General features: G+C 45.5%; 1 protein-coding gene across 4 annotated transcripts in view; it reads left to right on the top strand.

Moving 5' to 3' along the window:
• CSMD2 (CUB and Sushi multiple domains 2) overlaps positions 1–26,183 on the top strand; it is a 651,518-nt gene that overhangs the window by 273,132 nt on the left and 352,203 nt on the right. The window lies entirely within an intron of this gene.

The following is a 26,183-nucleotide window of genomic DNA, read 5'->3' as shown; positions in this document are numbered from 1 at the left end:
AGGGACCTGGGGGTCATAATTGACCATAAAATGAATATGAGCCGCCAGTGTGATGCTACGGTTAGCAGAGCAAACAATACGTTGGCGTGCATCAACCGATGCACCGCTAACAAAACTAAGGAAGTTATTCTCCCGGTGTACTCAGCATTAGTGAGGCCGCAGCTGGAGAACGGCATACAGTTCTGAGCGCCACACTTCAAGAAGGATGCAGAGAAGCTTGAGAGAGCGCAGAGAAGATCCACTCGTATGATTAGAGGCCTGAAGAGCAAGCCGTATGAGGAAAGGCTGAAAGATGTGGGACTGTTCAGCCTAGAAAAGAGAAGACTTTGGGGGGATTTGGTGGCAGCTTACAAATATATCAGGGGGAGCATCAGGGGCTAGGTGAGCAACTATTCACCAAAGTGCCCCAGGGGAAAACCAGGACAGGAGCAGAGGTCATAAACTCCTAGAAGGTTTCATATTGGATATAAGGACCCACTTCTTCATGGTTTGTGCGACCAGACTCTTGAAGAGACTCCCAACGAGGATGGTGCAGGCACCTACCCTGGAGATCTCCAAAAGGAGACTGGATGCACACCTTGCTGGGGCAATTTGACCCCGGATGTCTTTCCTGCCCAGAGCAGGGGGGCTGGACCTGATGATCCCACAAGGTCCCTTATGGCCCGAAACGTCTGTGAATCTGTGAAGCCACAAAGCAAAACTTGCATCCAAATCTAGAACCAGAACTAGGGCTGTGGTTACTTTTTGGTGTGGAGGTGTGTGTGTGTGCATGTGTGAATAGCTGCGTGTTTTCTTTTTGGCATCGAACAATCCCTAAAAAAATGACCGATTGAATGCTTGAAAGCAGAATTTTGAAAAAGAAAATAGCACCAAGTCCTCACCCTTCTTTCCAAATACGACTATTTTTAGTTTATACGATTAGAAATAGAGGCCTGTGGTTGACTAAATCCTGTATGATGTATCTGTTGGGATGTAAAGGTGTGAAGGAGATCTGAGTGTCATTACGCTCTTTTTAAGTTCTCCAGCAAAATCCACAGGGCTGGAGCTTTCAAGGAATTCAGACAGAAGGGATGTGAATGGAGACATTTAAAGCATTTAGGCCAAGGAGGGGAATGTGCTGTGGGAGCAAGGAGCTGCTGCTGGTTTCCCTCTGAAGGTGATAGCAAATGGTGACAGGGTGATAAAGCCTTCGGGGAGACCATGCAAGAGGCAACAAGCCGCAGTGCTGAAGCCTTCATATTGTCTGAAGCTCACCCGAGCAGCTTGCCTGAAGGTCAGTCGTAACATTAGTTTTTGCCCTTACATGCCTTCCATCAGCATTCGCTCAATGGCCCTGTTAATGTGCGTCCACTCAGACGTTTGTTAAAACTCACAGTTTTCCTAAAGAGAAAGAGCAAATAGCGTTATCCTCAGGGTGCAGATGGCTGCAGTGCTTAAAAGGATCTATGTACGCTTTAAACCTCAAGAGGCTAGATGGGCACACCACTTAAGACCAGTTTAAACTTCCTGGATTATTTCAAAAGCATACTGGGAAAACAGTACTGTTTCAAGCTGGTCCCCATTGAACCATTTCAGTGTTACATAGGGACACGCAGGACTGTGTGGCCCACGGCTTGTGGTGACCAAGGGGCTGGGTGCTGTGGACCCTCTCCCTGGATGTCTGCAGGTCTTGGCCTCTGAATTGAAAAGAGACTTGCCAATCCAGCACCTTGCTAGAGCCCTGCACTCTGGGGTTCACAGGCTCATCTTCTGCACTGCCACTCCCACTCTGAGCCTGGGGTCCTGCTGAGTAGGGTCCATTTCCTGCCATCGGATCCAGCCTGTCCCCCAAGTCTCACCCCAACACACCTCAGCCTCAGGAGGGGCTAGAGACAGAAGTTACATATAAACTGGTTTAAGTGGTCAGACACTGGTTTAAACCTGTAACAGAAGATCAGTACATGTAAACCAGTTTTAAAATGGCTGAAACTGGTTTAAGATAAACCTGGCTGAATGTAGTATTAGGCTTAACTGATTTAGCCTGATTGAATGCTTTGCAATCCTGGGCTGGGCTGTGCTGTCTGCTCCAGAGAGCAGGGCTGGCCCTGCCTCTGCTCCCTAGCTGGAGCATTGAGGGCTGCCTCACTGTCCTCCAACCCCCAGGCAAACCCGTCTGGGGCCAGGGAGGGGGGTTACACTTACCTTCCCCTGAGTACAGAGCTGCCCTGCCCTGGTAGTTTACATAGTGCTGGCTGTGACTGTGGACTACAAATCCCAGAGGCACCTGGAAGTAGGAAGAGGAAGTGATGAGCAACCCTGCAGAGTCCTGCTGCTGTGATTGTGGACTGCAAATCCCAGAGACCTCGGGAGCAGCAGGAAGAGGAATCGAGCACACAGACCATGCTAACTACTTCCCAGAAAGCTATGCTCTAGTGATCCCCAGCTTCTGGCTTGAGCCACTGAAGGCTGCATTTCCTGAATCAAAAGTGATTGTCTGGTTATTTGCTTATTGGTTCAATCTTTGCAGTTTACAATAATCTGTAATGACTGATTCAATTCAGCCTCAGGCTTTTTGACCGTCTGTACTTAGCCTTGTAGGCTAAGATGAAGCTGATGTAGTTGAGGGTGGAGACCTGTCCCTTGCACTTCAGGCAGGCCCCCTTGCAAGAGTCTACTATAGCCTCCCCGTGGGAGGATCTCGGCTATATATCTTATGGCAATGGGGAATTGCTTTCGGGCTGTCCCTCTAGCTTGCTCCTTCAGCCTTTTGGCTGGAGGCAAGCAAAAGTAGGGGGCATCTGCATGAACGACTCATGCCTCCAGTGGCTGGGGGGGCACGGTGGCGGCAGGAGTGGTGGGAGCATGGTGGCAGTAAGCTGGGGAGCTCCCGCAGATGCCACTGGTGCTGTTAGCGGCCGGAGTGGGGGGGCGATGTGCCGACCAAGGGTCAGCGATCACCCGCAGCAGCTGCTGGCAGCGACGGCAATGGCCAGCAGGGATTGCAGACCATCCATAGGCACCGGCAACCGCCACGCACAGGGGATGCATGTGCACCCACGTGCACCCACTATGCGTCACCCCTGGGCATCTGAACTCCAAGGCTTCTGGGTTTGGGGCTTGCACATAGGATGCCTGCCATGGATTTAGGAGTATCTGAAGCCCCAGGCTGAAAATTCTGGGAGAGAAGATACTTGCTGGTGGTAGACAGATGTGAACAATTGAGCTCTGCTCAGTCAATGGAATTAGAAACTGATTTGGCTAATTAGGCCGGAGACGCAAAATTTAATAATTACCCCCCTCAAAAGAAAACCACAAAAAACCAAACAAACCCATGAACCCATTCAGGGTATACCACATAGCTTTGGTAAAGTGGCGTTACATTTTTTTTAAATGCTTTAAGTCTTTTTAATTTAATTTAATTTTTGAGAAGGGGGAGCAAAAATTGCAATTGTGGGCCGTGACATCTTGCTCTTTCTCGGCCAGCAGCCAATCCAGCCTCTCTAGGGGAATCTAGAGAAATTCCAGATTGAGGAAGGCTTGATAGTCTAGATACTCGACCACCCCCTTGTAGCGGTTTGGTACTAATGTAGTCTCTAAAGGGTGGCGGTTCTACTTAGTACGCTTAGAAATGCGGATACTTCTGATCGGTGATGCATGTGAACCGGTTCCCCCTCCGTGACACTCTTGGAACAGGTTGAGGCAGAGACATGAAGTCACTTGGCCAAGGTCTCAACACAACTCAATTTCTTAGCCAGGATTTCTAAATCTCACAGCTCTGCTCTGACTCTTGCAGGGCAAGCTGTAATCTGATAAAGCTGTTCCTAAGCACAGAAAGAAGGGATTAATATGTTTGCTGTGTTTTAGCAACACTTGATGAAGGCTTTGTTTGATTCAGCATCAGGATTAAGTCAGACAGAGAACCCTGGATTGATTTCTGAAGAAACCAGGCTGTCATAAGATCATCTTTTTTTTCTTGTCTTTTAAAACAGAAGCCTAGTTAAAAAAGAGAGGCATATGTTCTCTTAATGTTTCCATATTTATAACATCTTTTATTAATAATGTTCATCACACACCCATACCTATAAGGACCTTTTCATTCTCTTCAGCTCCAGGATTTAGCTAATAAAGCAAATCATCCAAACCCGTTAATCTGTAGTATTGGACAGTTGTGAGATTACTGCTGCTGCCCTATAAACCATCCCAGCCTTAGCCAAGTGGCACTTTATAGGCAAGCAGTGGGATTCTGTTGCTGACATTTCATTTCAGATCATATTGAGTGGTTTCCCCTACGTCCTGTAAATTCAGGAATTAATGCTAATTCATTTAACCCTCTGTGAGGTCACTTTTATGCTGCTTGTTTTATGAAGGACAAAACACTTTCAAATAAAAAGCAACAAAAGCTTGAGAAAAATTATGCTTTACAGGGAGATCAAGATATAACCATATCCATAACCATTCACCATATATATTGTCTAATCCTAAACGAACTATTCATAGGGTCTGCTTTTAAAGGCTGACTTTTTCTCTCCTACCCTATATGGGAAGGGAGCAAAGTACAGCCATCTGTATTATTGCTTTTGCATAAAATACTTCACTTCTTGCTTAGCGTGCTGTGCATAATCCTGTTCTACTATAAGAGGAAAGATGTGTATATCCACGTTAATAATGTCTCTTTACTCATCTCTTCTACCTTGATGTGGTTTTTATTAAGACTGGAGGAAATGCAACAAAATATTTATTTTATCCCTCTAAACAGGAACGTCAGGGGGAGAGAGAATCAGATCGGTTTAAAAAAATGCTCCTCTAATTGCACTTCTAATAAACTAGCACCTGCCTTTTCCTTGTTGCCGGTGTTGTCATGTAAAAGAAACAAGCAGATGGCTCTGGGGTTAGGTGACAAGGACACACTCATGAGCGTACCTGCATTTCATTACCCTTACTCAGGATGCTTTTACATCAAGGACGTTTACATCAAGGACTGCAAGGACACCTGAAGAACTGGTGCTAAACATCTTACCTTTGGGAACAGGGCTGTTTAGGGTTCATAAACTCAGGGGTGAAAAATATTGTATTGTCACCAAGAAAACCAGGGCTCCATTGTGCTGAATGCTGTATAAGCATAGAGAGTGGTCCCCGGTTCCTGCAACTTGCTTGCAGTTAAATACGAGTATAACAAGGGGTGTGGGCACATGATACATTTACAGGTCATAAATTGATTTAACCGTGTAGTAAAAGTGAAGTGGACACATCGAATGCAGTCCGAATATGTAGTAAATCAGTAAGCCCTAGAATCCAGGGTAAAATAACCCCTTGAAAAATATACAAGAACATTACTACCCGGGGAAGCTGTTATGGAGAGCCTGCTGGGCATCCGAGCTCCTGAAGCAAGGATTTCTTAGGATCATATCTTTTACTGGACCAACTATCACGGAGCCCTTTCATTTAACAATTTCTGTCACAGAGCCCTACCCCGTATCCTGCAGAAGCCATCAGGACTTATGGTAGAGGTGATATCTTTTATTAGACCAACTCAATTTTTGCAAAAAAAATTAATTGCAAGCATAAAGTGTTTTTCGTTGTGTTTTTTTTGCAAAAAATCGAGTTGGTTTAATAAAACATATCACCTCGACCACGAGTCCTGATTGCTTTTGCCTCTAGAACAATACGGATACAACCTGGATAACTACCCCATACCGTTTGCTGACGTGGAGCCAAGCGGTACAGCCTGGCAACCGTGGCAGATCACCCCCAATCTTTTTGCAGATCCCTTGATGACCTATCACAGAACCGCAGGCTTCCACGGGACCGAGCTTGAAAACCACTGGTTTAATACAAACCCGCTCCCCCACCGTCTGTCTGACAGGTGCTCGTTATAATTGTGCCTGTTTTGGGAGCGGACTGTGTATTTGCTCTTGGCGATGGAGTCAAATCAGGGGTAGATTGCTCTAGCAACCGGCGCCTATCTGCCCCGGAAGAGTCTGTGATATGTTCCTCTCTCATGTCTCTGCAGACAGATAAAAACATACTGAAACCCGGCGGTCCAGCCTCACCACAAGATACACCGTTCAGTGGGTTTGGCAGAGCTTGATTATTGTTATTAAGTACGAAGCAGGCCTGCCAGCACCATTTCGTAAGGAAGATGGTGATAATTGATACCTCATGGTTATATTGAAATCCGGCTGCCTGCATGATACAATATTGATCCTTTCCACTAAAAAAAAAAAATAATAAAAATTAGCAGGTGCTTTGTGAGCCAGCCAATGCATGTAGGAAACCTAAGCCACCCCTTGTAACTTCCTCTCTTTCTCTGATTGCAACAGATGTCAATTAGCTTGTGGGAAGTAATTTCCTAAAGGGTTGTGCAGAGTGAATATTAATTGCATGGTTTGGGAGAATGAATCTCTCTTGTAGTGCATTGTTTCCCTGTCTGTATTTGTCCAGGGTTTTGTGGTTTTTGGTCCCTCTTCTCTTTATAAAATAACTCCCCTAATTCTTTGGACATGGCGAACAATATGATTATAATTTTTCCCCCCTTAGTGGCTGCTACGTCCTTTAATAGGGCTAAATATTAAATAATGTGTTTAAGTGCTTTGATGAACTGGGTCTGGTAGGGGCGGGGAACTTCCCACAGGTCTTGCAGTGAATCAGTAGCAAGGCGGAGAGATGCAAGGGTCCTAGATCCACTAGGTATCTTTTTCTGCTGGGTCTCAGCCTGGATAGAGCTTGTTCAGACTGTGCTCTTAAAATCCTTGACACGACAGCATTTTGGTAGGGAAGAGAGGACAAGCTTATTAATGAAAACTGCTGATCCAGCACTAGCTCTAATATTGGTGATGGACACGGCTAGAAATAACTTCCATTACAAGCGTTGTTGGGGGCTTACTGGAAGGCCCGTCTAAAGCCAGCTGAAATGTGCTCCTCTCTCCTGCTGAACTAATGCACCTTCTGCCCAGACCGTGGGAACACAAATCCAGCCAACAGATTACTTCAGCTGCAGCACCATGGCCTCTTTTTTTTTTTTTCCCTCCCTTTTAATCTGTTGTTAGAATTTTTTTAATCTTTCTTTTTGTCTCCCTATTTAATACTTATCATAATGTGCTGAACTGGCAATAAGACTAATAGAATTTAGTTAATGAATATGCCAGGGGAAGCCTAATCTATTCTGTGTAGTACCAGGAAGGCGTTTGACCTTCAACAAATAAAGCAAGCACTTTGAGAAGCGTGCTCGCTTGCTGGGTTTGCACCATGTAGCCAATATCCGGATGTTCAGCCTTGGAAGGTTTTATCTTAAAAAAAAGAAAGGGGGGTGGTGAGGAAGGTAGGATATGCTGTATCAAAAAGCTTTTTGTGAGACTGGATTTTTTTTCCTGTACTTGCTTTATTCGCATAGTGGCCAGTACCATACCCTGGTTACTGGTGGCACAGGGTGCAGAGGCAGCAGCCAGACTTTTGCTGCTGGGGGTGGAAATGTCACCTCCTTTTCTTCTGGCCATTGACCTGGATGTTGAGCAGCCAGAAAACCACCAATTTTCAGTGGCAAAAAAAAAAAAGAGTGGCTTTTCCCTTCCTTGCAGTGGTGAATCTCTGGCTGCTGCGGCACGGTGCACCGTTCTGGCACCCCCACCGCCTTCGCCAGCACAAGAGCTTGTGCCCGCTCACACACCCCTTGTTACTAAAAGCATCAGAGTAGAGAGCCCCAGCTAAATAGGATCTCTTTAAGAAAACATTCCTGAGCTGAGATGAAACCAAGGCCACTTCATGATCTGTGCTGACGGTAGTCGCTAGTGGCCCCAACAGAAATCGGGAGGGGCGTGTGACACCTGGCATCCTACAAACACGGAGCAAACAATCCCTGACCCCAAAGTTCATGGAGTCCAAATCAACTAGACAAAGTGTGCAAGCAAAGAGGTGTCTTTATTCCCTGTTTGCAGATGGGAAAACAGAGATAGCGACAACTTAGATGACTTGGCAAAGGCCATGCTGAAAATCAGTATAAGGGTCAGGCATTAGCATCCAGCTCTTTGCACTTCCAGTCCATACATACCCAGTTCTGACCAGGACATTACAGAAAAGCACCTGGGTTTTTTAGTGTGCTCATTTTTTTCCCCTAGAGGTACCTTTTTTCCCAAAATGTTTCTAAAGTTTAGCTAAATTTTTGAGGGCTCTGAAAATAGTCAAATAAGTAAGGAATCCAGAGTCTACAGTGTATAGGTACTGCGGCAAAACTGGTAGCAGCCCTGTATTTGTGCCTGTAGTAGGAGCTGGACTCACTTCCAACATCACAGGGAAGTGGACTTCTGAAGATGTGACATTTGGATAATGGTCTAAGACTTCTGGTCACTTCTCCGGCCTGAAATCCAAACCTTTTGATATCCCCTCATCAAGATGACAGGAAAAGTAAGCACGGTCTGTCTCTATTGCTGCCAGCTATCCAGATTAATCCATTAAGTTGGCTCGCTAAGGGAAAGTGGCATTCGAACTAATTTTCTTCCGCAAAACTGAAAAGGGATTCTTTCCCCATCTTTCCCTTAGCAACAGTAACAAAGGCTGCATTAAGCAGTATAAAAATGATATTACGAGATCTATTATAATGTCATTATCATTAGTTTTGAGTATATGAAAAGCATGTGGAACAGCTTTCATGGTAAGGCTTGTAATGAGCCTCAGCTGAGCTGGCTTGTTCCAATATTGAAAGAATGCATGGGCTTCAGATGCAATTTCATCATCTGCTTTTACTGGCGCATAGGAAGTGGGTGGAGAGGGAATCTATCCATGGCCTTCAAGGTTACTATTGCCCCCTCATTACAATGAGACTAATAATACATGGTCCTTTCACCTTCAAATCCATCAACAAACACTAAGAACAAACCAATGCTCTATTGACGTTTCAGTTAGGCAGCTAAGAAAGTGCTTGGAGTTTTGTGTTAACAGTGATTAGCTTTTATATCGCGCATTTAATCTGTAGGTCTCAAAGCTCTTAATGAAGAGAGACACACATCGTCATTCTCCTCCTTTCAATTAGAGATGTGAAATGACTCACCCAGGGTTACACAACAAGACAGTGGCAGAGCTGGGGAGTGCAAAACAGCTCCCGTAATCCAGTGTTGCCCTTGTAGATCACACTGCTTCCCTTAATCCTGACTGCTGAGCAGGGATGCTATTCCAAAGGGGTATGCATGCTGTCTGATAAAGCAAACCAGCTACATGGCTCTCTAGTGCTATATGGAGCTCTGAGTCATTCAGTGTACTAAAAATTATTCCTAGATATTTCCCCTTTTGCCAATGACCTCTAATAATCTGTCCTGGATCACACTTCCTTAGTATAACTATTTTACTGCAACGAGTACCTCGGCGCCCTGAGCAAAGATCCCAAAGAACCAGGAATTCCTCTTGGTCTTATAACAGGATTCTTCTACTAATCTGTCATTGATGTTTCTTTGGCCACATCACCCAAGGAATCTCAGGTTCGTCTTCTAAATAAATGTGGTCTGACTTGCAGAGCTTCTGAGCACAAATTGATGCCGCCCCAAATTCAGGCGACTTCTTTAGGTAGCCAAGTTTTAAAAAAAACATTAGCCTTGACCTGTCCGTGCTTCACTTTTCCCATCTGCAAAATGGGGGTGGTAATAATAATAATAATAATAATGACGAGAATGAGAATGATGAGCAGCCATCTGAAGGCAGCCGAGCGGGTTGAAGGTGGCCAGGACCTGGAGCCCAGTGCAGGGGAGGAGCTGCTCAGCTGCAGTTTCCCCCCTGCCTGCAAGGCACAGCAAGGGCAGGAGGAGAGGGAGTTAGGAGGAGGGGAGAGGGAGGTGGAGGTAGGGAGAGCCGAGCAATATCTGGGTGGTTGCAGCTGCACCAGGAGCAGCCCTGCTGGGAAGCTGGGCATGCTGCTCGTAGCCAGGTTTGGAGCTGGTGGGCACAGATGGGAGCACGGCACAGGCTGTTCTGGGTGGAAGTGGGCCAAGCTTGGCCCCACGTGGAGCACTATGGGGGCAGCGTTGGGCTGGATGGGGTCTCAGACTTCACCTGCATTGCACCGTCAGGGTGAGCTCTGCTGCACGCACCCCTACCACTCCCTTCCTCCTTCCCTCCCCTTGCTCCTGGCTGGCTCCTGGGACCTAGTGTGCAGGCAGCCTCCCAAACACACACACACCCCACATTCCCACCCGCACCCACACCTCCCTACACAATTTACAAGAGTTAAATTGAGCTATTGTGCAATTGCCTACAAACAGCATAGATCAGGACAAAAATGATTGTTTAAAATAAAATTAAAATATGTTACAGTAGATGTTTGAGTTTTAGTGTATACTTTTTTTTTTTTAATCTGTACGTTGTTATAATGATATCTTCTAAAAGGTTTTATGTGCAAGGCCTTCAACAGCTCACCAAAACTTGTTAAGTGGCCCTCCAGCTACAATAATTGCCCACCCCTAGGCTAGGGGAAAATAGTGCCCTCTGTTTATCACAAATCCTTTAAAGTTGCAGTTGGTCAGCAGTGCAGGAGGCTGGCAGGATGCATCTCGGTGGAGGAGGGTTAGTGGAAAGAGCCATAGTGAGAGTTTATTGGAGTGTGTGTGTTTGCAGCGAGGAGTGTTTTTTGAGGCACCGCTGCAGGAATATAAGGGCATTACTCACGATCAGACCGTGATGTGCTAAATTGAGTGGAACCTGTGTGCCAACTTCACAGAGCATGGTTTTTGCCTGCATAGCAATCACTTGTGAAATGTGCAACACAAGGAAACGGAGACGCACATATGTCATTATTTTAAAAGCCCAATTGGAGGGAGGGTGCCTTGTGCATTTATGCGTCTGCGTGCACCTGTGTGTTAACCTCTTTACTATTTGTAATATGTAATAAAAATAACTAAACAGTCTGGAGTCACCCTAACTAGTGCAGCTGGGAATAGATTTTAATTGATGGATCCTGTCAAGCTGTTAGCGGCCATGCAGTTACGAGGACCATTAATGTGATATTTCTTGTCCCTGCTGAGTTAAACACTCTGCCACCAAGTCATAGCCGAGAATTATTTTTCACTTAATATGCCAGCAGTGTCCATACTAACGACTTAGAGGGACCAGGCCTTGGAGATTTAACTCGCTCTGCAATGAAAACTGCTGACCACAATGACATGTTCTCCGGGCACTACAGCAGATGGTGCTAAGACCTCCCCCCAAAAATGCCCAGTTGGTGGAATAAAGGACAAAGATTTTATCACCGGCGGAGTTTGCTCTAACCAAGAGTTTAAAAAGAGGAAAAGATTTTTTTAGGGTCTGTGGAAGGAAGGTCAGGCGGCTGGCATTTGACCCAAGCCTTTCCAACAAACAGAGACCCTATCAGAATGAAATACGGCACTGATAATTGTCCCCCTGACAGAGGGTGAGAGAGAACAAGAGGCCACATGAGATGGACGTTAGTCATGTTCCTTAGTATGTCTTTCCTGCCCTGTCTGCTTTACCGTGGCTTCACTGCCTCTGGGCTCACCAGCAAATCTGTGACTTCATCAGGGCTTCTGATGCCATCTGCCATGACATTCTCATTAGCAAGCTATCAATCAATAGCTCACAGTCTAGTTGTGAAGAAGTATCAAGTGGCCTGTCCTGGGTCTCGTATGATCGGATGGCTCCGATATGATTTGGAAGGTTGGATTTGAGTGTACGCTTGGCAAATTTGCAGATGACACCGAGATGGGTGGAGTTACAGGTACTCAGGAAGGTAAGGTAAAAGATTCAGAATGACTTTGACAAATTGGAGAAATGGTCCAAATCAATCAAATGAGATATAGGAAGGACAAGTGCAAAGTCTTGCACTTGGGACAGAACAATCTCATGAAGAAACAGGGACTGGGGGAAGACTGGCTGCGCTGCAGTACCTCCTGAAGTCCCTTTCAGCCTTACTTTTCTAGGATTCAGGATCACCCCTGACCAGTACTTACCGAATATTCATGAAAACCTCCAACAAAGAAGCTTCCACATCTTCACTCGGCCGTCTGTTCCACTTCCTCACTGCTCAAGCCACAAGAAAGCATTTCCTGACAACTACAGGCTTTATGTGGGTTCTGTATATGCGAATTCACTCTTATGCGATGACCCTTTTTGTACCCCAAATTCATTATATGCAAGGTAAATTCACTCTTATGTGATTGGCAGCAGGTAAATCTGTGGGGGGAGGGGAAAGACTGTGGGCAGGGGGGCAGATTGAGGCCCCAGCAGTTAGGGAGGGAGCGGGGTACAGGCAGGAACAGGGGCTGGGGTGAGTGGGGTACAGCCGGGACGGGGAGCGCAGCTCCTGCTGCTATGGGCTGCTGCTGTGGGCTGGGGCTGGGGCTGCTCCAGGCTTTTCCCAGTGGTGGTGCTGGGCCAGGCTGTGCTGGGGCGGGGAGGCTACAGCCACCCCAAAATTCACCCTAGTCCCCCAACACCCCTCCCAGTGCTGCCGCTGACCACCCCGAGAGCAGTCGGTTCAGTTCCCACGCTGGAAAGAGCCCGGTGCTGCCCCTGGCCCTAGCCTACAGCAGCAGCCTGTAGCAGCAGAAGCCATGCCCCTCGCCTCTAGGCCCTGCTGACTTCAGACTCATCAAAAGCCCTCTGATATGTGCATGACCCTCTTCCTTTCCCCTTTCTTGCCCATTTTTTTATTAGTTGCTTGCTCCACCTTCTTTGCATCCTCTGTTAAGAGCTCACCCTAGCTAGTCAGTAGCGGGCCCACAACTTCCTAGTCTTTTTTCTTTCTGGCCAGTGTATTAAAGGACCCATTTGTGTTGCCCTTAGACACCCCTTTCCAATTGTAGCTTGCTTAATACCTTGTTTGCCTTTATCCTCATTTCAACGAGTGGGGAGTTTTCAGCCTGACTTAAACTAGAGCCTGGGTTCAAAGCAGTACTTCTGACCATCGAAGTTAGACCAGCCTTCAAGTACTTCAGCCCAGGTCAGAGGATCTTCTGTGTGGATGGCCAAAGAGTTTGGGTTAACAACAATACCCTTCTTGTGGTGATAGAAGTCATGGCATTGTGGTAATGACCTTGTATAAAAATATTCAATATTTATGGGTGCTAAGCAGTACTCTCAGGGCACGTCTACATGTGCACATAAGCATGACTAAATTTAATGTGCATTAAACAATTTTTGGCAGGTGTCTACACATGCAGAGACTTGGGTCTAAAGTTAGTCCCAAGTCCCTCCAGTCTCGCCACGTGTCCCTGTGGCCACCGGGTGAAGCTCCAGCCTCTGGCCATCGAGCTTCCAGCACTTGGGATTAACTTTAGTCCCAAATTGAAGTCAGGAGAGGCTGCCAGCCAGAAGCCGTGGAGCTGGGCTCAGGCTCAGGCCAGCCCCCTAGTGGCTGGGTAGACCTGGCAATAAAGTTAGTGCCGGGTCACGTCTACACGTATGTTAATGAGCTTTAACGAATCATGCCTAAATTTGATACCTGCATTTGTAGGTATCAAATTTAGATGTGATGGGCACTTACATACACGTGGGGGATCTGCTTCGACATGCAGGAAATCCAGCACCTTTGAGCAGACTCGTTTAATCAAGTCTGCTGGAGCACGTACATTGACCTGCTCTGGCAGCCTCTCATATCACACTTATCAGTGGCGAAACACATCTCCGCACTGAGAAAATAGCAGTGGTGTGCTTTGAAATAAAACACATTTGATGTGTTTTAGTTCAGAGCACCCTGCCACCATTTTCTGAGCGGGGAGACACACTGTGCTGCTGATACATGTGACACATGGGCACTATTAATTAGTGCGGCTTGCTAATTAAAAGTGCCCGGTGCCGCATCAGAACCACGTGTAAAAATGCCCTGCTAGCCAAAGTTAATGTGCATTAAGGATGCGCACATGTAGATGCGCATCTGTAATGTGCATTAATTTAGGCTGATGTGCATTAATGCATCTTTTGCAGACATGGCTTCAGTGTCTTATGGCTTCAGTGTCTGCCAATTTGACCTTAGTCCTGATAACAGCACCTCCTGCTTTCCAGGCCAGATTCAAAAGCTCATGAAAGAGTAAATCTTACTGTCTTCAGGCAGTACTGGATGGGAGCTCTTCATGCTAAAAACCCATCTCCAGCCCTCAGATAAGCTCTGTAATTTAAATTTGTAGAGAGTTTCAAGAGCTTGAAGCTTCCTTGCTATGCACTCCTTGCACCATTTCAAGTCTGTGCTCACACAGCTCCCCCATCCTCTGCTAACACAGTCTTAACCTACAAGTGCCTACTGTTATTCCTTGCCCTGAGACAGGAACTGCCAGCTCTTCCGAATTATGTACTCATTTAAGGATGTTGAAAAATGGAATCAAGAACAAAATAATCAAACTTATTTTCCCTTGGGGAGCTGAGCAGGGATTACATCCTTGGTTTTGAGAGGTCTCCAGTGTTTTAAAAGGTGGTTTATTAACCCAGTGAGTCACTGAACTTGTACTCAGAAATGAGATTTTTCCATCTTTAATCAAGCCAGCAGGGTTGACTGTGTTTAATCATGGGTGGAAGAACACGTCTACTGCCTTGTCAGAATATTGGCACCCTTCTTAGCAGGGGGACATGCTGAATATATTCAGATTCACAACCTCACCCCTCCTTACCAAATGAAGAAAATATAAGCACCGTTCAGAGTAAACCATAAAGCTGAACCCAGTTCTTTTCAACTGTCCAGGGCAAGGAGAACAGGTGTACCCAAGCAAAAGTGCCCTTCCCTCTGACTGGGCATGGCATTAGAATAAAAGGGCATAGAATCATAACCGCTCTGTTCTGTATATAGGTTGTGCCACTGACTTTGAGAGTCCTAGATTAAGGCATTTAAACGCCCCGTGCTTAAGTTTCTTCATGTGCAAAGTGGGCTCTGAGTAGGTGATTAGAAGTCTTTTGAGATCTTCAGGTGACTTAGTGTGAGTTGTGGGAAGTGTGGTGCTTTTCTCCCCACTCTCCCTTTCCCCACATCCTGTAGTTATTAGAACCATTGTTTCATGTAAGAGCGGGTGCATCTACACGTGCAATTAATGCAACACGATAAACTCCGGAGCAGTTTGAACCAGACACAACTGCTCCCAGGTGCAGCATCTACCCACGTGCCTGGGACAGCAGCAGTTTGAGCTGGGGTCACCATCTACATGTGTGTTTTGGCACAGTAAAGTACTCTGCTGTAAGATAGTACAGTCCCCAACAGTACTATCCTATGGCGGAGTTAATTAGTGCACTTTGCCTTAATATTGACACACATATAGACTGTGATGCTGTACTGCAGAGCTAATTAATCTACTCCGCAGTAAAGTGCACATGTAGATGCACCCAGTTTTAGTCAGAACAGATTCCGTCCCCCCTAGTTTATTTATGCTGCTCCTTGTTCATATTTCTTTTTAAAAAATTCACCCATATTGTCATAACGTGTTTTTTTAAATCAGGTTATAAATTGCTTTTCTTATGCGGGAAGGTGGGATTTCTGTGCAATGTGCATGGGTTTTTAGCCCGCTGAAAATGATGACGCAGCAAGGCTCTTAACATGACCTTCTTCGTAGCCAGAGCTCTACCCTGATAAAGGTTTTGAAATGAAGGAAGTACCTTGGTACCATGCTCTCCCAATACCAGGAGCCAGTGAGTTTGGCAAAAGGTGTGTGGGGAGACATTTGTCTTTTTCCATCAGGAAGCTGGAAGGAAACTACCCTTGAAGCTTCCAGAATTGCAGGCTACTGACCCGTGCCGTTGAACTTGTTGCATCTCTCTCGTTTTCCTATGACAATTATTGACTGAATAAATATCCAGATTCCCTATGGATCCTTGGATCGGTTCTTTGCAGGGAATTCACTCAAAAAGAAAAAAAAAAAGCCATCGCCTTATTGGGTTGTATTAACAGGACTTGCAAATCCAGGGAAGGGATTCTTCGGCTCTATTCAGCACTGGTGAGGCCGTACCCGACGTACCATGTCCCATTTGGTGGCTCACACTTAAAGATGGCAGTGTACAGTTTGGAAAAAGTCTGGTGCAGAGAAGCAAAAGCGATTGAGGACCTGAAGAATAATTAGAGAGAAAATAGAGATGGGCTTTTCTCTGTGACTGTAGGGGACAGGGCTAGGAGCAATGGCCTCAAGCTTCAACAGGGGAAATTAGGTTGGAGATTAGGAGGAGCTTTCTGACCATGAGGGTGGCTGAGCATTGGAACAGGCCACCTAGAAAACTGGTGGCATCTCCATGCTTGGAAATAGTCAAGAGCAAGTTGGACACCCTTGGCTGGGATGGGTTAGTCAGGGGTGGTCCTGCTTTGAGCAGGGGGCTGGACTAGATGAGGTCCCTTCCAGCCCTACTTTTCTGTGATCCTGTCAGATCATCACAATGTAGCTTGTTTCCTTTCCATCCCATATTGATTTGAGCTTTTTTCACTCTCGTTTTCCTCACAGCTGTCTTTATAAGACGTTCTCGCTTACTCCATCCCTTTTAGCACTTAGTCCAATTTAGTTTCTACGGGTCAGATTTTCACCCCTCCCCCCAGTATCAATAGGCATGAATAAGATTGCAAGCCTTTATCATCGTGCCATGCCCGATAACGAGAGTCCCTGCAAAAGAAAAGGCGATGTGGGCCAAATCCGAACTTTCCGCCTTGAATCTTCAATATTGCTGGATTATTTAAAACCAGGGGAGGCCTTCAAATGTTGCTGTAGATGAGAAGCACTCACCTATTGGCAAAGTCACAACCTAAGTGAATTGGAACAGGAGAGGGGTTGAGAAACAGAATGTAACATCTCCTACTCAATACCCTAATTGTACTTTGTTCCCAATGCCGGCCATTCATTACAGCTGGAATTCACTTGCTCAGCAATCGTTCAGCCAGGCTGAACTGTAATATGCCATTACCTCCTCCTCGTCCTGCTGTAACTTGCTAGTGTAACCTTTCCCACCTCCTGCATACTGTCTATGAATACAAAAATCACCGGAGATCTAATGATAAAACTAGCGCACTCTTTTGGTCTCTGATGTAAAGCTGCTGACCTCAGTGGGACACACGGCAATGATAAATGTGTTCCTCTGTATGTAACTCAGTTTGGTTAGACTAACAAAGTTGTTTCCATCTGATGACACCTTAATGGCTTAAGTGAAATGAATTGCTGGGTGTTTTCTAGTGGGCAAGAGTTCACATCACAAAAGCCGTGGCCCCGCTAAGCGTTAATTGGCATACCTGCTAGTTGGTAATTCTCTGCGGAAATGGAGCCAACTAACCAGAGTCTTTCCTCCTCTAGACGGGCCATTTAGTTTAAGTGATGTTAAAGACCTCTGCCCCCACCAGCCATCCTCTGTGCCATACCTATACCTAGGACACATGGAAAACGTCATTCTCCAGGCTGTGCCAGCTCCTCATGTCTCACCAGCAAGGTTCATGTTAAACTGTCCTCCCTGTAAGGAATCGCACTTCATTTGAGTCTGCATTTGTTTTTACTTAAGTTTTAAGCTGCAGCCAAAGGGCATGAGGAGATGGGCTCCGATGGGCCTTATTAACAAAACACACGGTCAAAGTCACTGGTTTCTTCTTTCATCTTCTTTCCTCTTCTCTGAGAGCCTTTCTGGCTCCCTCCCATCCCCGTTTCCTTTTTCTTTTGTGTTTTCTGCCTCATCTGTGCCGCCTTCTGTTTGTACCTGTCTTTGTCCTTTTCGGGTTGCTTATGCCACATGGCGCCCAGCTCCTTGGCAACGTCCACTACTGTCCAGCGTGGGTTTGATTTCTTAAGTGCCGGGCGGTGATCAGCCATGAAGAGGAAGAAGGCAGGCAGGGGCTTCTTGGTCCGGCGGCTTTTCTTCCTGTCTCTCGTATTCGGGACCCTCCTCACGCCCCGCAAAGGATTTGATTTTTTCTTCTTTGCGTACTGGGCATTATGCTGCTTTGCCATCTCCTCGTACTTCTTCTTTTCCTCGGCGGACATTGCCTTCCATTTTTCTGAGCACTTTTTGGATAATTCGACGGCGTTCGGGCTTTGTGCTGCTTGGGTGGTTTTGTATTGCTCCTTGAAAGTTATGAAGAAGAGCAGATAGGAGGATAACTTCCCCTTCGGTTTTTTCCCAGCCGTCCGGGCCATGGTTTCAGAAGCTTGGTCTTACATAATAACCAGGTTCGACCCAGGGGTGGTTCGGCTCCGAGCTCCTTTGGTGGAAATCAAGGGAATAACCATGATTTAAAACCATAAGCAGACAGAGGTTCCTCCTTCTTGTGGCATGATGATCACACGGGAGAGCTCTGCCCGGAGAGACAGGATCCAGTGTTACAGGAGGCAGATACGCATTCAGGTTTGAAGGCATTGTGTGGTAGGCAGCTGGCTTGTGACATCAGGTAAGACCTTGTCCAATCACCCTTGAAGCTGGTTTTGGTCATTGAGATACTAGAACCCTATTGGTTCATAGGTTTGGATGATGTCATACTTGCCGTGATGTAACATAGGGCCTTTGCTGCCCTCCGAGCTATGGCAGAACGTGTCGAGCTGGCAGTGGGACGTAGCTCTGTTTAATGCACAGTATGCAATAAATGTGTGTAATACTCAAAGAGATAACCGGATGGCTCTAATTCTTTGTCATGATAAAATGCGAAGCCACTGTTAGCTGCTGAGAGGTGGCAGCTCATAATGTGAAAATGGTTTAGTAGCAGCCCTAAAAATAATTGTATGTGACAGCTGTTTCTTGGTTCCTGTCAGGATAACTACCGTAATTTAAATCTGCAGCACTTGGACTACAAGTCTAATTTACTTGGGTGGACTTTTCATTAATTTGAAAGGTTCCGAGGGTTTAAAAGCCTCCATTAATTACATTTTAGCAAATGAAAATATAATAAGGTTCGGCCAGCTTGTGCGGGCGCACCACTAACAAGTTTCCTATGTTTGCCTTTTTTTTTCCGTTAAGGTTAAAACAATTGTGTCGCGAAAATAGGCAGCGCTTCTGACCTTGTCAAAACTTTCGATTGTGATTGTGACAGCTGCTGAGGGCAAATCTCTGAACGCTTTTAATGAAGCAAGTTGAAAAGTTGACCATTCGGTTCTGGTGCAGGTTGCTATTTATTTTACCGTAGCACCTCCCGGTGTTAACGGATGGGCATACCCTGTTGAGCCCAGACATACCGGGGACAGTTCATGCCCCAGAAGAACTTAGTTTAATCGGAGAAGGCAAAGGATAAGATAACGGAAGCCCCATTGCTCCTTCATTACAGACGGGTAACTGAGGCACAGAGGTCCCGATAAAACTTAAGCCCATGTTTCACGCCCTTCAAATGTATGGGATCTAAAGCATCTACTTTAAACGTATACTTAACTGCTGTGCTCTGCCTGCATTAGACAGACTAGGGGACTTGCCCACGCAGGTAACTAGTCTGTCAGAGTGGGAAGTTGAATCCAGATACTCTGAATCCTAGCCTTAAGTATAAGCTGATCCTTCTGGAAGCAGTCAAACGTGACATAATTATGGGTATGCTGATATCAAGCAGTTTCTTTCTTCATTGGGATTTTTATTTTTTAAAGCACAAGTTGAGATGCTTTGGGTGATCTATAGTTTACTGCGTTTCTGTGCTTACGTGCGCTTTTTATCAATAACCTTACAGTAGCAACTAAAAATGGATTAAACTCCCAGTCACTTCAGCGGCACCGTAAGGCTTGCAGCTTGCATGTCATTTTTGTTCCTGTGCATGCGGTGCGGGAAATTTGAACTCCACCTCTCCATCCTGGTTTTCCTTCTGTCGAGTCTTCGTTCTGAAAAGGGAACCTGCATTTTTGATTATTCTGGGGCAATGAAATAATTTGATTACTGCACTTGGAGGTCTCTTCAGCAGGTGCTTTATCATCACCATAATTCAGCCTGGGAGACTTTCTGAATTCCCCAATTCCCGGAGTTCAAGAGCTGCAAATAAAGGTTTTCTGCTTCTTTCTGATTTAGTTTATTTAGCCTCATTTATCTGACTCCTGTCCAAATCCTCCCCAGGAATTTCATTTAAATGAGGAATTAACAATACTTCATTTGAGTGTCTTAGGGAGCGCGGTGTGTTAAAATGCACATGAGATGGACAAAGTCATATTTGGCTTAGGCCATTTATAAATTGCATTTGGAGTTGAGGCTGTTAATTTAATCCCAGCAGAATGCTTGTTCACGTCCCTAAATTACCTACAAAATTGGCAGCTTCTGCTTAAGCAAGAACCAGGACTGGAATATCGAAATATGTGCAGTCCGGGATTGTGAGAGACTGGCAGCGCTGCCGGAGAGGCAAAGAAGAGCATAGCATGGATATTGTAGACAGAAACCGGCATGGATATTGTAGACAGGAACCAAAGTGATTGGCAGAGCTGGGAGAAGGGCCGCAGGAGTGAAGTGGCAGATGGTCATAGCCACGGTGTGCGGATAGCTTGCTGGACTGAGTGCTGCAGCAGAGCAACTGGAAGGCTACCAGCAGTCTGACTCCACTTCCGTGTGTTTATTCTCACAATAAGACTTCCGAGGAACCCATCCTTGGACAGGGCATGCCATGTGCGTGTCCATAGATTTGTCTGTGTGGTTAGAAAAGGACTTTAAAGAGATATCCCGACCTTCTTATTGTTCAGCTGCTCTCCAGAAATTTAATTTCTGAATAGCTATTTTAAAGTTCAAATAATGACCTGAAGCTTTCTTATCTGTGTGACTATACACTGGCCCCAGGTGACCCTGCAAGTAAAGATTAATAGAGCTTAAATTGGTTAAATGCAGTTGATTTCTTTTTATACTTCTATCTCCTGTCTTGATCTTGACCCCCGATGCTCATGTTTTTTGGGAGGTCTGTGGGAGATACTGGAGCTTGCTGATATCATCAGTGCTGGTCATTACCCATTTTGTTCATAAAGGGAGCTGATTAGTACCTAATCTTCCAGTTCTGGAGAAACCTTCTCCTAGCTTCTTAGATTTCATAGACATTAGGGCTGGAAGGGACCTCGCAAGATCATCGAGTCCAGCCCCCTGCCCCAGGGGCAGGAAGTCAGCTGGGGTCAGATCACCCCAGCAAGGTAAGCATCCAAGCATTTCTTAAAGGTATCCAGAGTAGGTGCTTGCACCACTTCTGGGGGGAGTCTATTCCAGACTTGGGAGACTCAGACAATAAAGAAGTTTTTTCCTTATGCCCAGTCTAAAACAGTCTTCTAGCAGTTTATGACAATTAGACCTTATTTTTCCTTGGGGTGCCCTGGTGAACAGCCATCTCAGCGATCTAAGATCACTTTCCCTTTCATAATGACTGCATGTTAAACATTTTCAATCTAAGAGAAGTTGAATAAAATAAAAGCATGTTGGTAAAGTGTCTGCTGAATTAGAAACTGGGTTTTGACTATGCATGCTTCTAACCTTTTATTAGTATTTATCCAAGGAAAGTTTTGCCTTTTCATATATGTGTAGGCAGTGAATTCTGGGCCTGTAGCTGAGATCTGTCTAATTAGAAAAATGAAATGAATTCAGGGTGGTATGCAGCCTTCTGCAAACGGGGCAGCTCATGAACTGTACAGAATGAATGGCCTGCTCCTCATTTGAGGTCTTAAGAGGTGCATCTGCTTGCTGTGCTGTGTCCCTCTTCAAGCGAGTGAATTTCCCCGTTGGGCTGAACAAAATTGAGTTTGAAGGGAAATACGAGTGGTTCAATAAAGGTTGTGTTTACCCAATCGCAGAACAGAAGCAATGCAGCGCGAGCTCCAGTAGGCACTTCTGCGTGCAACTTGAACAGCGAGCTCCAACTAACAGATTGGGAGGTCAGCGCAAACAGATATTCATAATGTTCATGCTCGGATGCATTCATTGAAGACCATACGTCAAATGATTTCAGGCAACATATTTATTAAACCAAAAATTGTGGTTTATTTGTGTGCAGTTCAATGCACAGGGCCAAATGGACGAGATCATTTCATAAGCTATTGGCAATGAATAATCTGACCGTCTTTAAATTTCCTAGGATGGCTACTTTCCTTCAGACTAAAGCAGCGCATCTTTTGGGTGGTGGCAATCATCTTGACATTCCCATGGTGTGTTGTCATCTCCTGTATGTATTGTATCTTTTTGTCCACGATTCAGCTTTTCTTTCTTCCCAAAAAAAGTGTTTAATACTTGTCTTAGCATTTCGAGAGACCTGTGTGGCTAGCAATGGTTGCAATGTTGTTTTTTTCCCTCTTCCTGTCATATATGATAAGTCAGTAACACCACAATAAAATAGAACAAGAGTTATCTGATAGCGGTTTATAGGGAACTATAATTTAAAAATGACTGTCCCTACCTGATAACAAAATAAAGTACATTGAGTTTGCTTTATGTTCTGTTATGGGGAATTGCAAGTGCAGAAGGGGCAAAATAGTCGGGGCTGTAATATGCTCCCATTCACTATTTCATTTTACGGCATTTACTTAACCGCTCAGCTCTATCTCTAACCAATCCAGCCTCTTATTTACAGAGTAAATGGTTTCCTGGGCTTTGGAAAATGCCTGCTCCCTTTCCTGTCTTCCAAGAGTACACATGAGAGGGGCCAAATCTTGCTTCAATCCCTGGTATTAGCAGCATGCAGACAATACTGTTATCGGTTTTACGGGGAGGCAGATGAGAAGTGGTGGGAACACGGGGATTTGGTAGGGCAATTATTGTGGCCTGAAAAACAGAAGCTTTAACTAGGGGCTAGAAGTTGGAGGGTGCAACGGATGGCTGTTTTCTATCCCAGGTAGGGTTGCCAACTCTGACTGAAGCTATTCCGGGAGATTTTTTTCCCCAACGTGACACATTTTCATTAACCTGTTCATATCCTATTAAAATCTCCCAGATTGCTTTCAGTAGTCACCAAGAGACCGATGCTGATTCCAGTAGACTCCCGGCCAGTCCGGGAGGGTTGGCAACCCTAATCCCGGGTGATTTAACAGAACTGCCTGTTTCTTTGGTGCTATTTATACCATGCAGGAGAAACTTTGCAGTTTCTTATTTTGCTTCGTTTTATGAGGTCTGGTTGGAAGATGGTTCTCATTCTTGTCTTGCATTTCATTCCTACGCTGAGACGGCACCGAGTAGCATTTCGACTCTTGTTAAAACAGAACATGTGCCCTTCCTGGATGGTGTTTATAAACCTCCAGGACTGTGGATGGCACGATTGTGCATTTCTTAGCTTCCCAACACAATTTCCAATACACGATGGGTCTGCGTGTGTTCGGTTCCTTCAGACTGCGACGTGCTGTTGAGGCCCCAAAGGTGACCTAGGACATCTCTGACCTAGCTCATGCCCAGCAAAGTGGGAGTCGAATGTAGTTTCTCCTAGCTGGCGAGAGAGGACTGGGCCAGCCTGAGCCTCAGGCTGGTCTTTTGGCACGGGCATCCTGCACACTAATGCACCTGGCACTCCAGTTTAAGGCACCCGTATCTGAAAGTGCTGTGTGATACTATGGAGCAGCCTGTCCCTTTGGCTGAGTTCAGATCATCTCAGGGAGAAGTTATCTTTTGAAGGTGGTTCTTCTCTTTCGAGGATCTCAAGGCAACGTAAGAATTATCGTTCCCATTTGATGCGTGGGGCAACTCTGCTGCCCAGAGAGGGGAAGCGAGTACATGCCAAAGCATACACAGATGATGCAGAATACAACCCTCACCTTTGATTCCCCCTCCCCCTGCTCCAAGTACTTGGCATGCTGCCGTCTCAGCTGAGGATGAGAGCATTGGACTGTGAAGGCCTCTTTATCTTGATGGATGTGCACAAGGGCATGTCAAAAAGGTTCAGTTAAGAAAGTTTAAAAACAACCCAAACCCTTCTGAATCTTTGTCCATGTCAGAAGTGAACTTAAACCAAAGCTCCTTGGAGGGTCTAGACTGTCTGCCCAGCACCTTATTTTAGCCAATTCCAAACTTGCAGGGACATTTCAACACCACGAACGTCAACCATCGTGAAAACAGTGTGCCATCTGAGCCTCGCCTCAGGAGATTCTGCAGTGAATGCAGCTCGTTCTCGTTAGATTGCCAGCCAAATGTTTTAAATGCCAAGCGATTCGCAGAAGGTGGGCAATAAATGCAGATCATTATCCGGTGAAACTTTTAAATTGCGGCAGCAGCCTCTTAGTTGGTGAATGCAAAAGAAGTTGTGAAATGTGCCGTGCTTTGCCGTAGCGAATGGAAAGTGCAAAGGGAAAGGAACGGCGTTAAATTCAGTATGGGAGAAGATAAAACAACATGAACAGTCTCGTGTCCCCTCTTTGGAGACTGAATGGATTCTAGGCCCTGGGAAATGTGACAACCAGTTGCTGTCCCGTTTCCTGTACGATTCAAAGGTCAGCAGAACTAGCTCTGACGAACCAATTTTGAGCAGTCATTTTATTACAAAGGAACCGGGAATTAGAAGGAACTGGTTTTGACGATTTCTTTACAAAAAGAAGCAAAGTTTGCGAGAGAAAACAGCCCACTGACCTGACACAAGCCATCAAGAACCGAAAATGTAGGAAGACGAGAAAAGTGTCTCCACTGATAATGATGTTAATTATAAGGTAAATGAATGTTGACATTTGAGAGTTCAGTTGAAAAGATCAGACGCATACTTAGGCGTAGCGGATCCATGTAAAATATGTTGTAATGCGAGTCGGGGTTATGTAATGTCTGAAACCTACCGCGCTTCGTTGTGAGTAGTGAAAAGCGAAAGGTTCTTCACAGCTTATTTCAGTATCTCATAATTTAATCATGAACCTCGTGAATAGTTGCATGCGGTGCAGAGCGGTTTGCTTTTTAATCCTCAGCTCTTGGAGTCATGGGATTAGATTTCTGGTGGCAGGAGGATGATTTCACGTGTAGCCTTTGTGTGACCACAAAGTCTCAGAAACCAGGTGAATAAGAGGATCTCTGGGCAACTTGCATGTTTGTCTCGGGGTCTATGAATTCTTGGACATAATATTTTCATCAGATGATAGAAAGTAGAGGGTTAGATGCACAGGTGGTAAAGGTCAGTTTATACCCTTGATGTCAGTAAAGTTGTACTGATTTATGTCCAAAGATCTGTCCTGAGACTGAAAAGGCCAAGAAACCAGGATGGCCTCTGCCATAATACACTCTTACTCAGGTTTAGGTGCAGTTTACCTGCGAGCAGAGGATCAGCGTGAGTTTTATATACCACTTCATTCTCAGTGTAAACCCTGAAGTGCTGCCTTTCAGATGGGGACTCAAGCGCTGCATAGGCCTTTTGCTCAAGGGTAGAGGATAAAAGACGTTCACTTCATGGGTCCCATCTGGGAAGGTGCTTCTCTGTAGGTGGAGCTCAGCACCACTGAAGAACCAGTGGTAGCAATTAGGTTGGTGTGCAGAGAAATGAAAGCATTTACTGCAAAACCTGGACCTTGACGTTCTTAGCAAAGATCAGGCAGGCATCAAGCTCAAAAAAAAAAGTCCTTTTCCCAGGCTCTTAGTTGTCGTACCTCTTGAAAAGTTGACAAGTTTCCCTGTATGTTTACATAAAAGATAAGGCATTTTGGGAACTGCGTGCACTAATGATCATGAATTATCTCTCTTCTAAGGACTTCAGCTGTTAGAGCAAGGGATGCGAGTCGGTGTACCTGGGTTCTATTCCTGTCTTTCCAGTTAGCTCCTTGTGTTCCCTCGGGGAAAACATTTTGGTCCCAGTTTGACCAAGTGCATGCTGTACTGTCATCCTCTACCAACAGTGGGTCAAAAAAGCTCCGTGTTATCTGCCTATCAGAGGGACACAGGCTTGCAAACTTGTGCGTTGCAACACATGCACCCCAGTTAACAGGCTGCAAATTGAGGCTTGCAACAATACACAATCTCTTTAAAAACAATAGCTTTTGTCTTGGTTTCCCCATGCATCCTCTTTTGTCTGGATTTCCCCATCCATCAAAGGAGGATTATCACAGGGCCGTATTGTACCTTATAGAGAGGTTGTGAAGCCTAATGTATTCAAGCACTTTGAGAGCCTGGACCAGGTACCTAAAGTCAAAATGTGGATGATATACCATATTTTCTCAAATATAGAGATGAGGCTTCCCCTTCCCCCCCCTCCCCAATTGGTGTAGGGAAAACAGCTCTTTGTCATACATTTACATACAAGAAAACCTTATTAAATACATTACCGGTCATTAAACTGCTGCCAAAAGCAGTGTGTGGCACACTAATAGAAACCAACTATGAAGTTGATTAAACGCAGCCAACAGTGAGCATAACTATAAAGCACGTGGCCCATACTGGACAAACGTAGATATATATTT

The sequence above is a fragment of the Alligator mississippiensis genome, chromosome 6 (assembly GCF_030867095.1).
Source record: "Alligator mississippiensis isolate rAllMis1 chromosome 6, rAllMis1, whole genome shotgun sequence".
Classification (NCBI taxonomy): Eukaryota; Metazoa; Chordata; order Crocodylia; family Alligatoridae; genus Alligator; species Alligator mississippiensis.
This window is presented reverse-complemented; position numbering and strand designations above follow the sequence as displayed.